This window comes from Mustela nivalis (genome assembly GCF_964662115.1).
Source record: "Mustela nivalis genome assembly, chromosome: 15".
NCBI classification, from domain to species: Eukaryota; Metazoa; Chordata; class Mammalia; order Carnivora; family Mustelidae; genus Mustela; species Mustela nivalis.
The window spans coordinates 6,845,725-6,858,448 of record NC_139034.1 but is presented as its reverse complement, the minus strand read 5'-3'; the positions used below and the strand labels follow the sequence as shown (position 1 = coordinate 6,858,448).

The 12,724-nt window shown below is 39.3% G+C and overlaps 1 protein-coding gene across 2 annotated transcripts in view; it reads left to right on the top strand.

The window, feature by feature from the left end:
* The first annotated feature begins 1,149 nt into the window (after positions 1-1,149).
* Positions 1,150-12,724, top strand: part of SACS (sacsin molecular chaperone) — an 89,107-nt gene continuing 77,532 nt past the window's right edge. For both annotated transcript variants that reach the window (XM_082700177.1, XM_082700176.1), the window contains exon 1: positions 1,150-1,494. The gene's annotated coding sequence lies outside the window, so the exon portion shown is untranslated. The remainder of the gene's footprint in view (positions 1,495-12,724) is intronic.

Below are 12,724 nucleotides of genomic sequence, written 5' to 3'. Positions count from 1 at the left end.
CTTTGTTGTTATACTGCAATTTTTATCAGAATAAAACATTTTCCTACTATTTCCTAGTACACACACACACACACACACACACACACAATATGTAAACATTATGTATATATGTACATATACAATATGTATATATATTATGTATATATGTATATATATATATGTATATTCAGATATCTCTATATATCTGAATCCATGAGTCTAGGACATAAAGGAAATTAGATCTGGTGTCTTAAGTGGCAGCCCCTGGGAGGCCCACGCTGCAGAGAGGCTGGTGTAGGCTTCTGGAGTGGTTGCTAACATTTTGGGCCCACATGGGTCTTCCCAGGAGAAATCGGTTTAGCCTTTTTAGGTCTGGTGTTGGCAGAGCTAAGTTAGGTATTTTGCTCAGCTCTAAAGCAACAAGGAGCTTCAAGTTCTAGAAGCAGATCTAGATAAGCCTCTGTTCTAGGTTTCTGTTGGGGTAGGCAGGTCTACCAGGAGGCTATGAGGAATGTGGTGCACCAAGGGCAGCAGGGGAAGAGCTATTTACAAAACCAGTCTCTCTTGGTATTTCACATCCCCCATGTGTAGGAAGCAAGAAAACAGAACTCTATTTAATTTATTGTTACAATACTTTTATTACTAAACTGACCATAACGAAACTTAGAACATTCTACAGCTGTACAATATTTCACAACTTACAAAACATTTTGGGTAAATGCTTTTCTTTTCAACCTTTGGAACTTCATACCCAAATCCAAATAAAATACACAAAGGGCTTGGTGAACTATAACTTGTATAGTTGTGTTGCTGTATTTTATCAGTGAGCATGTGGCTGATGTCTTTGCATTTAGTTGTAGTAAATGGTAGGAGTTGTGACTGAGCATTGCTTTTCCATGAACTAAATGAGACCCACCAGTGACTTGACCAAGGTCACACAGCTGGTGCTTAACAGAGCCAGTCTTTTGCTACGGTGCCTACATGCCGAAATTCATCTTTGCAATTCGGTGAGAATAGAAACTGCACTTGCCGTCCTGTTGCACCCCCAGCTTGAGCAACCATGCTGCGTTCTGCAGCGTTATTAAAACCTAAGGTTGATGACGGTCCTATCTCTTTAAAAAAAAAAAAAAAAAAAAAGGCTGCTGGAGGGGGTGGGGGGAGGTGTTGCTGCTGACTGCGGCACAGGCATCCAGTCCGCCAGACTCGGTGCGGCTGCGGCGGCAGTCACGCTGGAGCCTGCTGATGTGACAAAAGGAAAACAAAGGCGCCCAGACGGACGCTGCCAGCTACCGGTAGGTATCTGAGGATCCAGCTAGGTAACCAACGGGATGGGGAACAGGAAGACGCTTATGGACATCGGCAGGCCTGCGGTTTGATTGGTTATCCAAGTCCGCTGAGAGCTGGGCTGGAATCAGGTCGCTCAGTCACTGCAGTTTGCGGAGATCACTGACCACTCTCCTAAGGGACCCGCCTTCCACAGACGATACAGAATGTTCCGTAACGTGCCCTGCCGCTGTGAGTAATGGGTTCTTCTACAAAATGTGCAGTTTGGGCTGGCAGCGTGCGGGTTTGTGGGCGAGGCGCTGGCTGCAGTGTTACTAGAGAGATCCCCGGTGGTCGAGATGCTCAGGCCACCCGGCTTTGTCATTGTAATTTCCATCCTGGGCTGCAAGGTTTGGTCACAAAGAGTCTATTGCTGTAATACCCCGTGTGGGGTGAAGAGCCCTGTTGAATAAGGAAGTGGGATTCTCCTAGCGGCTTCTAGTGTAAGGTATGGTGATTGTCCTCATTTCAAACAGCACTCCCTGAAATGAGTCCACATATTATAGTTATCTTATACAATGATATTTGAAAACCCTGCTTTTAGTTTAAAGCCTTTTACTTCGTTATTCAATTTTATTCTGATAAGTGATCGTTACATTCTTAGAAAGAGTATTCCAGTTTTAACAACGAGAATCTCTATCTTGTTCTTTTTCTTAAACAACGAGAAATTCTTGTTCTTTTTCTTAAAACAAGGTTAAAACATCAGTAAAGGCTGCTGAATTGGTTTCTAACATCCTTATTGTTTTGGTTTTAATTTTATCCTGCTCTGTAAGTAAAAGTGAATGCAGGTTAATTCCATGTGTTTCCTAAGCATTAACTGCCTTGAAGTTACATGGAAAGGAAGCTCTTTATTTCTCTAGTAATGCAAATAAAAATAATTGACACTTACATTTTATTTGTCACGTAGGAAGGGACTTTCCTATAGTGTTTTTTTTAAAAAGATTTTATTTATTTATTTGACAGACAAAGATCACAAGTAGGCAGAGAAGCAGGCAGAGAGAGAGGGGGAAACAGGCTCCCTGCTAAGCAGAGAGCCCAATGCCGGGCTCGATTTCAGGACCCTGGGATTATGACCTGAGCCGAAGGCAGAGGCTTTAACCCACTGAGCCACCCAGGTGCCCCTTTCCTATAGTGTTTTTTAAAGCTACTCATTGATAACCAGGTACATAGCAGGTTAATGGCTGATTAGACTGTCCCAGTGGTTTTGCTTATGACTAACTAGCTTTCTTTCCTTAATCCTGATGCAAAGTCTTACTTCACCCTTTCCTTGTCTTCTCTGGATTTTTGGGCTGGTCAATTTCCCCCTTCCTTTCTCAGGAGATTAAGTCTCCTTCTGTCTCCCTTTCAAACATACCTAGCCGGATATTCCATATCCCCATCTTTTCCTTGTACCTTATTAGGTTTGTAAGATCCTTTCCATGATTAAGATGTTTTCTATTCTTCCTATGATAGGAAGAAAAGCCCAATCATAGCTTTTTGAGACCAAAGTTTGCTTACATCAGAAACATCTAGTGTCATGTTGCTTGATGCTGGGTTTGAGAAGCTTTAGGTTCTCATCTCACTTAGCTCTGCCATATCTTAGTCTGCAACCACTGAAAACTCAGCTTGACTTCTGTGAGTCTCAGTTCCTTCCTCTGCTAGAGATGTTGGCAGTTACTGCCATGGGGTTGGAATGGGGTAATGCAAATGAGGGCACCAGCCCAGACCTTGGCACAATGTTGCTGTTTAGAAGGAGTTTGGATTTTCCCATTGGGTCTCCCCACCTTCCTATGTCCCCATCCATGGGGAAGAAGGTTAAAGTGGTTTCTCATACCAGGAATTCTGAAATGATCGTTTGACCAAGTGCATCTTAACTAGCTCTGATTAAATATAAAACATATATTCAGTACTTGCTAAGGATCTCTTGCATATAAAAATAACACTGTTTCCATGTTGCCACAAGAATGCTCTATGGGAGAAGAGAAAGCCAACTCTCTGCACAGCTCCTACTAAATACTTTGTGATAGCACAAGCGATGATGATATTGACTGTCCTACCATGAGTTCAAGCGAGGACCGCTAAATGTGATTGATGCAAAGGGTGCCAAATTGGAAACCAGGACAATTCCCATTGCTATTCTGATCTTGGACGACCTGGGGAGCAATTTGCTTTTTGTACTGCCAATCCCGTTACTATTTTAATTTCTATTTTATGTGCTTTTCTCCTTTCTCCTTGCCACATTTTCTTTCCTTAGATTCTACACTTAGCACATCGTGTCTGACTTTAACACTTAGCAGGGAGCCACTGTGCCAGTGCCTAAGGGGGAACATGATGAAATTGGAAGAAGCACTGGGTGGGAATTGAGGGTGTGGCGTTAGCTCCGCCTTGGCTTCTCTTTGCGCTAACTGGAAAGTCACTAACTTCCTCTCTGAGTAAGAGGTATAAGGTAGATACTCCTTAAGCTTCGTTTGAGTGCTGAGTACACAATTAATATAGCCCATCTCTGGGGTACCCTTGGTTTATAAAATTATTTTGTCAAATAATGCGCTTTCAAACCCGTCATCTGTTGTCATTTCCCACAACAGTCTCGTGGAATAGGCGACGCCATTTTGCAGATTATAAAATGTAAAATTAAGAAATTTTAAATTTAAATTTTAAAAATTTAAGAAATGTTAAATTAAGAAAGAGGAGAGCACCAGCTATTTCTTATTCGTAAAAAGGGGAGGTTGAATAGATGATATCCAAGTTCGTTTTTCTTGCTGAACATCAGTGAGTCCGCAGACTGAACGCCCTGAGCTCTGGTCCCTGTGCCTCAGTGTCCTCTCTCATGGCGCTTAGATTTCATGGTGAGGCGAAACCCACGCCACCCCAGTTCTTGCTCTTAGAAGAGGGCATCTATGGTCTAGCTAAAGTAATGTTGCACCCAGACATATGTTTGATTTAAATATTCTGCTCTGGATTAGAAAATTAGAAAATGGGGGCTCTGCAATCTGCGTATCTCTTTTCATGTGTCCTAAAACTAGAACTTTTTAATTTTTTTTAAGTCAGACACCCAAATAATATGAGTGATCACTTGAACTTCATAGATCTCTTATTTCATTTAGGTAGTAAGTGCTAGAGAGGCATATGTATTTGAGTTTCTCAGGTATCTGCAATTTGTGCACTAATTTACATAGTAGTAAAGGTTTAGCCCTTTCTCCTTGTTTTTAATGCAACAACAAATTTAATCACTAAACAAAGTTGTAATAAGGTTACCAGATAAATTACAGGAAATATTGCATAAAATAAGCATATACTAAAACATTTTTGTTATTTATTTAAAATTCAAACTTAGCTAGGCATATTTTTATTTGCTAAATCTAGCAACTCTATATAAACAGAACCTTAATTGATAAATTAGATAATCATTTACTTTGAGCATGAAGATAATAATTTGTTAGGTTTTTAAGCTTAAAACATAAACTAAATCCAACTTTTATCAGTTTTTCATCATATGCAAACATCTCCCTAGTGTTACGTATCGATGCTTTTATTAATTCATTAAATGTTTAAGTTAAGTGAGCATTTTAAGAAAATCCTGACCCTATTATGTCCAACACATCTCATATTCCCCAGAGGCTTTGCTAATGAAAGAAAAAATTATCCTGGAGTCAGATAAACTTGGTTTTAAAAACTGACTGTACATCACATACTGGCCCTGATTCTTTACCTCTTGGAAACTTAGTTTTCTCCTTCTTAAATTAGACTGATCATAGGTTAATAATCCGCACCTCATAGAGCAGATGACAGGTAAGTAAAGACTCTACATGGCTTTCTATGGCAATGAAAAGTTGGTTTTTAAGTGAATGAGTGAATATTCTTTTTCCCTTCAAAAAGCCAGATGATAATGTTAGACAGGTAATATGAAATGAGATGTATTTCAATCATATGATCTATTTCTCGTCTGTTATTCTTTTTTGAGATTTATAGTTCATATACCATATAATTCATCTATGGGTCTCTCATTTTTGTGTAAAGTGTCATTTTGAAGCAAAATTGAGCTTTTAAAGGTCAATCCAAGACTCCGAGGAGCTCCTATTCCAGTTCTAGCCCTACCCAAGTCCGGGCAGTAGACAACGAGTTCTGGTAGTTGACAAGACTGAAAGCAGAGGCTCCATCAATTCGATCCAAGATATGCTATAGAAGTATGTGTCTTTTTATTACCTGGAAATTGGCCAAGGTGACTCAATCATTCAATCTTTATTGAATATCTTCTGTATCCATGGTTCTGAATCTGACTGAGTAGGAGAGTCAAAGATGAATAGGACAATGCTGAAGGGTGTTCAGCAAAGTAGAGGAGGAAGATTTGTATAACACAGAGGAGATTTGGAATACTGAGGGAATATCATATTTTTCTTATTAAATCTGAAATATAATATCTTATCTTGTACATTTTTACCTGGAAGTCTTTAATTGAACACATTAGTACACATGCACACATGTACAGCCAACCCGTTAAGTATCACTCATCTTTAACTTTATATTCGGTGCTGTACAAAGTGCACTTATGTGCCCCTTCAATTACAGGGATGCATAGTTGGGGTCAAATCAGGGCTGTAGTGATCATGACCTTTTCTACAATGGATTGTGCCAATACAGTTCTGTCATTATCGACATTCACAATTCTTGCTATGTCTTAACGTCTTAAATTTGCTTTATTGATTTATAGGGTGAATTAATCTGACTTCTCCATTTTAAGGTCTTTGCTGACTCATGTCCTGTTCTGACATTAAGGAGGGCAAGACAACTTTTCTGAGGGAAATTCCAGTGGAGGCTTTCTGTGGGCCCAAAGTCTGTCTGTACTTGGCTCCCTGTTGTTATAATGTTAGGGACTTTCAAGGGTAAATTTTCACTACATGCCCTACTACCTATGAGAAAGTAATGTTGATGTTTAAGTCCCATTTGTAGACAAATGTGTATACCATATTCAGGAGATTGCTGGAGGCAATTTGGGCTTGATTTTTTGCTGTAAATGGGTTGAAAGACTGTTTCTAGGGAAACGAAAGCTCTGAGGATGGGTAAACTGCAGGGGCTGGTGTCCGAGCATCCTGCCGTCACAGAGAACGGTGGAAGCGGGGACAGGTCAGCCCTGACATCCTTGCTTCCCCCAGGCCGTGGGCCCCTTCCTCCCCTGCTCTGAGGAGGGGTTTTACTACTTTTAAGTCTCTGCAGAAAGCGTGTAATTCTGCAATTTAATGGACACACAAACCAAAAAGGGATGCCATATTGAACATAACATATCCGGGGAAGCTCCTGATTATATTTTTATCTCAACTCCACCGGAAAGACCTTTCTTTTCATTCCCATGGGTGGACGGGCAGGTGTGTGTTCTAGTTCCTGGGACATTTCTTCTGTGCTCTTTCTTTCTGGTGAAGTCTATTTTCTTCTGCCTTAGAGATCCCTTTGTCTTCCCATGCTCCTCCCTGCCTACCTACAGAAGGACAGCCTTTGGCGGAGGGGACACCACAGCTTATTTACACAAGCATCTTGGTTGACACCCTGAGTCTCCGGACTGTTTCTGTTTCAAGTAGTGTAACTCAAAGAGAGTTTCAGCTCAGTGAGTAAGTGGAGCTGGCACATTTCTTTCCTACTCCTTAAATGAGATCATATTTGGTGCCAAATTCACCCGCTGTGGGGAAAACCCAGGTTGCCAAAATAGGGTATTTTTGCTGGACAGGCAAAGAGGTCATTGAACGGCACACTGTGCCTAGATTAGCCATGGGCAGCGGCTTCAGGGTTCCAAGCCAAATGAACGGATTCCACCGCAGGCTGGGATGGTTGTCCAAACCCCGTTCTGGGATCGCCAGTATAGAGCACTGATTGTTTGGGCTCCCCGTGCCTGGACAGGGTCCTGAATCAGTGGGCAGAGAGGATCACGAATGAGTTTCATGTCACTGCATGTATTAAAGAATATTATGTGAACATGATGAGTGACATCAAATGTTGGCAAAACTATCTGCAGTTTATTAAGTACATGTAGACATCGTGGTGGTCTTTGTGATGAATCCGCTCATGGATGAGGCAGGTTAGCTAGCCTTGTTCCACAGATGAGGCTGGACGCCTTATGTAACTCTCCAGTCGTGGTCTTCATCGTGCCACACTACCCCGGACGTGATATGGTGGAAACAGCTTTCTTCCCTTTGGGGGAAGGTATTGGGAGAAAAGGAAAGAGTATTTGAGCGCCTATGTCGTGATAGGTGAAGAAGGCAAGAGATAGAAGTCTAAGAACCTAGGTTTAAGGCTCTGCATGGCATGTCACTTGATTTTTCTGAACCCCAATTTCCTCATCCATGAAACAAGATTATCCATTTCCTACTGAATTACCAGGCTGAACTAATATAATGTCTGTGGAATCACTTGAACAAATTAAAAATACTGAGACTCTACAAGATAACCCGACTATATTGCTTTATTATTTTATTATCACTAACATTTCAACTGTATACAAAATTTAGGATATACTGATTTTCTTGGCTATGTTAATGAACTACATTACATTAACAAAACATCATAAAAGCAGTAAAAAATACTAGACTTTATCATATCATGCTTAATCTGGTTGTCTTGAGGAACTGACTTAAATGTATTTGTATAGATAGTTTGCTCACATTTTTTATATTTTAAATTTCATTAGACTGCTGTTCAATCTTGATTAATGCCACAAAAAAAAGACTACTAGCTTTTCTCATCCCTGCAGTGTCCTTGTTGAGGATTTATAAAGTAAATATGTGATATACTGAAGCACTCAAAAAATGGATGCATTATCAGATTAAGATTTCTGTACAAGAGAAGTATTAAACATATGAGGTAAAAAATCCTAAATAATATTAATCTTACAATCAGTAAGAAACAAAAAGCATTTCTGTAGTTTAAAATAATGAATGTGAAATAGAACTAAATATATAATTAATTACAAGCACAGATGTGTTCAAATAGCTGCATATTTAAAATGTGAAATTTTGGCACACCAAGAAATAGATGTTTGTTGAGTTGAATAAAGATGTGTGTGTGTGTGTGTGTGTGTGTGTGTGTGTGTGTGTGTGTATGTGCTCGTGCAAGCACAATCATAAATTGGGAATAAAAAAGACACTTTAAAAAAGATTTTATTTATTTGAGGGAGAGTGAGAGAGAGCACACAAGTGGGAGAAGAGCAGAAGGAGAGGGAGAAGCAGACCCCCAACACCCCCTCCACCTGCCATGCCAACCTCATGAGCAGGGAGCCCAATGCAGGACTGGATCCCAGGACTCCGGGGTCATGACCTGCCTGAAGCAGACATTTAACCAACTGAGCCACTCAGGTGTCCCCAAAAAAGACATTTTAATATTTCTTTTGCCTGTATATTTTGATCTTGGATTATACAAAGTCATCAGGAGAATAAAGAATATGAGATAAACGCTTTGTGAATGCTTGTGGGCTCCATACATTTCAATGTCATTATATGAGAAGCAGTCTGGTTTATTGGAGAGACCACGTCAACTGAGGGTCTAGGGCTTGTGGCAGAGCTGTGTCACTTCCTCACTGTGACCTTGTCACGCCCCGGTGTCCTTAAGAGACACCGTGAAGGTATGCACTGTCCCTCCCCTTCAACATTGACACTGCAGAGCTATATATTACAAAGATTCATGTCTTTGTAAAGACATTTACATTTAGACATTTATTTATAAACTAACATTTACGATGTTTGCCATAGAGCAGCCCTGGGGACTTTCTTCACCTTGTGCCTTTCTACATCCCCTTGTGGCTTGGGTACATACTATAACTTTTTTGAGCTTCAATCTTTTAGTCTGTAAAATGGAGAAACTATCTGGACTACCTCTTTTTTTTTTTTTTAAGATTTTATTTATTTATTTATTCATTTGAGAGAGAACATGAGTGGGGGAGAGTCAGAGGGAGAAGCAGACGCCCTGCTGAGCAGGAAGCCCAGTGCGGGGCTTGAACGCAGGACTCCAGGAGCATGACCTGAGCAGAAGGCAGTCGCTTAACCCACTGAGCCACCCAGACGCCCTGGCCTATCTCTTTTATCAAGCGGTCTTAAGGATAACATGACACCATATATGGAATTGTAAAGGACTACAGAAATGTAAGGAGCTATCATTTAAATGCCACACGCATGATTTCTGATTGACTAAGAAGGGCTTAAAGGTACCATGTGGATCCCTGCAACCCTGAAGAATACTTTGGAATGCTTGGGGAGTTGGTTCTCGCAGAGTGTTTCACAAGGTGGAGGACACATGCCCTGAAAACAGAGGGGATGGTTGGTGTTTAGGAAAGGAGAAGTTGCTACCCCTCCCCCCTGCAAAAAGAGATTATGTGGTGAGGATATGACCCCTTTTAAAAACCCCTTCTCTACCGTGTCTCGTCTCCCTCCTCGTCTCTTCTCCTTCCCTCCTTTTGTAAAAAAACCTCATTGCCTAGACTTTATTTTTCCCTCTGTACCTTATTCTTAATGAATAGCTATTATAATAATAAATGAAAGCAATGAAACACTATTTTAAGCAAGAATGTCATTATATACTCTTCATTTTATAAACTTATTTTCAATATTATCCCAGGTATGAGACACAATTTATAAGTATAAATTTAATTTTTATTATTTTCAAATGGAAACACTGTACATACAAAAGAAAAATATAAATTAGAATCCTTTGCCTACATTTTTTTAGGTTTTGTTTTTTTTTTTAAATTTTCAAGAGTTCTTTATGTATTCTGGACACAAACTTTGTCAATTATATGTGTGGCAAATATATTCTCCTGATTTTTGTAGCTTGTCTTAAGTGAGCAGAAGCTCTTAATTTTAATGTGGTTTGACTGTAATCATCTTTTGTCTTATGATTAGTAGCTTTTATTCGTTCTTTTTTTATTTTTGGTTTTTAAAGATTTTATTTATTTATTTGGCAGACAGAGATCACAAGTAGGCAGAGAGGCAGGCAGAGAGAGAGGGGGAAGCAGGCTCCCTGCCGAGCAGAGAGCCTGATGCGGGCTCGATCCCAGGATCCTGGGATCATGACCCGAGCGGAAGGCAGAGGCTTTAACCCACTGAGCCACCCAGGCGCCCCTTCTATTCGTTCTTTAAAGAATTCTTTACTCTGAGGTTATAGAGATACTGTGTTATGCTTCTTTCTAAAAACCTTAAGGTTTGCTTTTCTCACTTATGTCTGCCTTGGATATTTGTGCACTTTGGGAGGTACAGACCCATTTGGTTTCTATGTAGATGATCTCTTGTCACAGTAGCATTTTCTGAATGGTCCCCTTTCCCCACCGAATTCTACAAACACCTCTGTCACATTAAGTTTCTATGAATGCACCGCTCTGTTGCTAAGCTTTTTATTCTGATTGTTCGTGTGTGAATGCCCTACTAACTTAGTTATTAATAGTTTTACATTAAGATTCAATATCTAGGAAAGCAAGTCTTTCTACTTGCTGTTCTGAAAGAGTGTCTTTTTAAAGAAATTCTTGTTCCTTTGTTCTTCCATAAAATTCTAAGCATCGACTTGTCAAGTTTTATTTTAAAAACTCACTGGGAGTTCCTTTGAATGAGAAGATCAGTTTGAGGAAAGTTGCCATTTCATTGATATGGAGGCTTCCTTTTCAACATGTTCATTATCTCTGTTTTTAAAAAGACCCTTTTTAATGTTTTTTGTTCAAATTTATAGATTTTTCTTCCTAAAGGTTCTATACAAGTTTTCTCTTTATAACTATTCCAAGGCAAATCATATTCTTTCCAGCAATTATAAATGGCTATCATTTAAAAAAGCAACTTTAAAAAAAATTCTTGCTAGGATGTAGAAATGCAATTGAACCTGTATCAGTAATCTTGATACACTTTATTATGAAGTCTAAATTTATTTTAAAGTTCCATCTGTGAATAGTGACGTTTTATTTCCTCTCTTGCTCCCCTCACTTCTTATCCCTCTCCCCCTTTTACTGTCTTGCACGGCTGGCGTCTCCAGTAAAACATGGACTGGAAATGAAGATAGGAAAATATGTCTGCCCTTTAGTGAAGTTATCAGCTTTGCATCAACTAAAAGTTTTTTATTTCCTTTTCCTTTAAAAAAATTTTTTTTGGTCATTAATGGGTATAGAATTTTATCCTCTGATAAATCCAATCAATTTGATCATAAGCTATTATGTTTATTACACACTGCTGGATGCAGCTTACTAATTATGTATTTTGAATTTTTGCACCCATGATCATGAGTGAGACTGGTCAGGAATTTTGCTTTTTCATATTATCCCAATTTGGTGTCCATTATTTAATTTGGAAATATTATCAGCCTCATGAAATTACTTGGACATACTGTCTGCTTTTATGTTCTCTGGGAGAATCTGTAAGATATTAAGGTTAGTTGTTTAGTGGATGTTTGGTATAGCTCTCCAGTGAAACTGGCCAGCCTTGTGCTTTCTCTGTGAGGAGATTTTTAATATCAGTGATTCAATCTGTTTAATGGGAAGGACTTAGTTTTTGAATTAATTTTCGTACTTTATATTTTTCCAGGAATTTGTCCATTTCCAAAATTTTAACATTCATTACGTGAAAGGCTTTATAATCTCTTATCTTTTTAATTTCTGATGCATCTAATGTTTCACTTCCAGCATTCTCCGTGTGTGGGTAATTTTGCTTTTATCTTGATGAGCGTTGCCAGGAGTTTGCCATTGTGTCTTTTTAAAGAGCTCTGCTGGGGCAGCTGGGTATCTTAGTAGGTTAAGCGTCTGCCTTTAGCTCAGGTCATGATATCCCAGTGTCCCCTCTGGGGCTCCCTGCTCATTGGGGAGTCTGCTTCTCCCTCTTCCTCTGCCCCTCCCCCCTGCTCATGGTTTCTGGGGCTCTCTCCCAAATAAATAAAACCTTTAAAAAAAAAATAAAGAACTCTGCTGATAATTACCTCTCTGTCTTTGCTTTCTATTTCATTAATTCAACTCTCATGATTATTTTCTATTTTGGGGGGATTTATCCCCTTAACTTTTTTCTAAATTCTTGAAGTGGATACTTAATTTTCAATCTTCCATCTTTCTAAATGAAATCATTAAACGCTATAAGTGTCCTCAAACATTTTCTAACCCTCTTTTTCATGGAAAGCGAGCAGGTCAAAGACTCAAGTGATTCTGTAGGCACTTGGATCTGAACAGAATTTCTAAAGATTCCTTTTACTCATTTTATTTATCTTTAGAGTTACCCTCTATTTGCGGCCCTTGTTATTGGGTTTCCATTTATGTTGTGAATAGAGAGTTTCCTTTCAAAGTACATTTATTTAAGGTAGAGACTTAATTAAGGAAAAATATTAAGTAATGATCAAATAGGCCAAAGATCCCCAAAGCAGTGTGTTGTATCTCAAATATGAACAAAATCAAGATGGTGACTCCTCAGTGACTAGTGTTGGGGAAACTGGTGTTCCAGGCCGCACA